Raw genomic sequence first — 2,359 nt, forward strand, 5'->3', positions numbered from 1 at the left:
GTTAAAACCAGCCAGGGCTACATGAGATACTATCTTGGGGAACAGGGGGAGGTAATAGTGATAGAAAGTGTCTAAAGACAAGTTCAGCAAAACAGTCTATTTTATGCTCCCCAACTACTGAAAATAAGTGGCAACAAGGGGCATTCAGCTGACATGGACGTCTTTCTCCAAATGTCCCTTCCCTGCCCAAGATTTGTAAGACACAAGCAGAATGATACAACTCAAACTTGTTAAAGTTGAAAAAGCTAAATAGATTTTATTAAAATACACACCAAGAACCACCATTTCCCCTTACTCTGACAGCACTGGAACTCATATGGAAGCTGAGTGAACAGACAATATTCTGGTGTAGAGAAACGAAGGCCAAAGGGAATCAGAACACACTCGGCTATGTGCCTCCCAGGCGGAGATAGGCATTTAGTGTTGTGTCCTCAGGTAGACAAAGATATGACTGGAAACTGTTGCCTAGGAAGATAGGAAGCTCTAAATCATTGGTTCTTTCCTAATTCTGCAACCCTTTAATACGGTTAGTTCCCCATGTGGTAACACACAACCTTAAAATTATTTTTGTTGTACTTCATAACTGCCTTTTTTTCTACTGTTATGAATCATAATGTAAATATCTGATATGCATCCCCTGTGAAAGGGCCGTTCCACAGGTTGAGGACCACTGCTCTAAATCTTCCTGGTGTAATTCCATCTGATTATGAATTAACCACTCGAAGGCCACAGGTTGACAAGGAAACACCTTAAGAAGGGAGAGACAACAGTTTGCAGCTTTAAAAAGAGCATCAATGCTACTGTTTTATTCACACCAGGTAGAACACATACACAAAAATGTGTATTATATGTTGCTTTCAAAAAAATTCCATGTTCCATGAGAACTATGTAAACGACATAAAATGTTTCTGCTATGTAACAAAAGAAGGAAATCCGCATCCCCAGTGTCTGTTAGGAAATGTTTAGAGAATGAGTTTATAGTAAACAACACGATGTTACAGAGCTGTCTTCAAGCAGCAATCCGCCTTTTAAACACACTGGTCCAAGTAAAGTTAAACCAAAACAACAGGCCCTTCGTCCCACTTTGCTGCTCACATCAACTGGACCTCAGGCGCCGAGTGCTGGCACAGAAACCTTGGCTCACTGTGAAAGCCTGCTATTTGCTCACCTCTCAGGGGATGTGGACATGCCAGAGAGGTCAGATCATCTCAAGAGTTCTGGAAAGTAAAAAGTGCTTCTTCACTCCTGCGACTAGCATTCGGCTTCATAAGAGCGGAGATCAGCTTGGGAGGAGGAGGCCTCGTCACAAGCAGGAACAATTCCGAACACACCAGGGCAGCTCCAGCTCTGAGCAATTCACATTTAAAGGACAGCACAAGTTTCTTTTTGCTTTTGATACAATCTCACTATGTAGTCCTGGAACCTGCTATATAGACCAAACTGACTTCAAGCTCAAAGAGATCCACCTGCCTTGCTTCTTAAATGCTGGGATTAAAGGCATATGCCACCATGCCTAGCCTAGTATAAGTTTCTTAAAAATCATGTTTCTCAAGAAGTCCATATTTAAATAAAAATAACATATTGCATTAATACAAAGAAAAATATGTTTAATAGCCCATTGACAATAGTTTTTAGAAATAGAAATAACCGTTTGCATGCTATAAATCTCTTCATTGGGATACACTTAATTTAGATAACTATATAACTAAACAGATCTGAGAATTTCCCACAGCATCATTTTATGGTTGCAGTTTTTCTTCTATTCTGTCCATATATGGTACTGATTTTTTCAGCATCTTTCTCTTCTGTTTTAAAAACCAATCCCTACATCTGAGAAGTCCATGTTAGCAATTGTTGCTGAGTCACTTTTCTGTCATCCATCATAGACGCAAAGATGGATCAGCCACCAAGGAGCCGCTCAGCAGTGGCACTCACGCTGGAACTTCCTGTGAAGACAAAGAGAATCTTTCAAACAATCCTCAGAGAGTCTCAAACTCTCACTAATAGCTATTCCCTTCTACCCTGAAGCCAGCCACATGCTCAGCTTCACTAAGCAATGCTGCAAGCAGTTGCCAGAGACCAGCCTTGAACCACAAGTCTGCAGACACACCTTCCAAAAGGCTGGGGTAGGCATGGGGGTTGTTGGGGAAGAGTGGGGCTTGTCTCAAAGACCAGTTCAGTGAGGTGAAGAAGCACAACAAAGCTGGGTGTGGTGGTGACACCCTTAATACCAGCCCTGGGCAGAGGCAGGCCAGATCTCTGAGTTCAAGGCTATCCAGATCTAAATGGTCTACATACCCAACAAAGTCCCTACCCCATTCCTCCAGAAAAAATGCAAAAAGAGGCAATTGACAAAAAG

At 41.9% G+C, this 2,359-nt stretch overlaps 1 protein-coding gene across 4 annotated transcripts in view; it reads right to left on the reverse strand.

Moving 5' to 3' along the window:
- Positions 1 to 230: 230 nt before the first annotated feature.
- Sec23ip (SEC23 interacting protein) overlaps positions 231 to 2,359 on the reverse strand; it is a 43,804-nt gene continuing 41,675 nt past the window's right edge. For all 4 annotated transcript variants that reach the window (XM_028769409.1, XM_028769408.1, XM_028769407.1 and 1 more), the window contains one exon: positions 231 to 1,946. The gene's annotated coding sequence lies outside the window, so the exon portion shown is untranslated. The remainder of the gene's footprint in view (positions 1,947 to 2,359) is intronic.

The sequence above is a fragment of the Grammomys surdaster genome, unplaced genomic scaffold, assembly GCF_004785775.1.
Source record: "Grammomys surdaster isolate TR1022 unplaced genomic scaffold, NIH_TR_1.0 192, whole genome shotgun sequence".
Taxonomy (NCBI): domain Eukaryota; kingdom Metazoa; phylum Chordata; class Mammalia; order Rodentia; family Muridae; genus Grammomys; species Grammomys surdaster.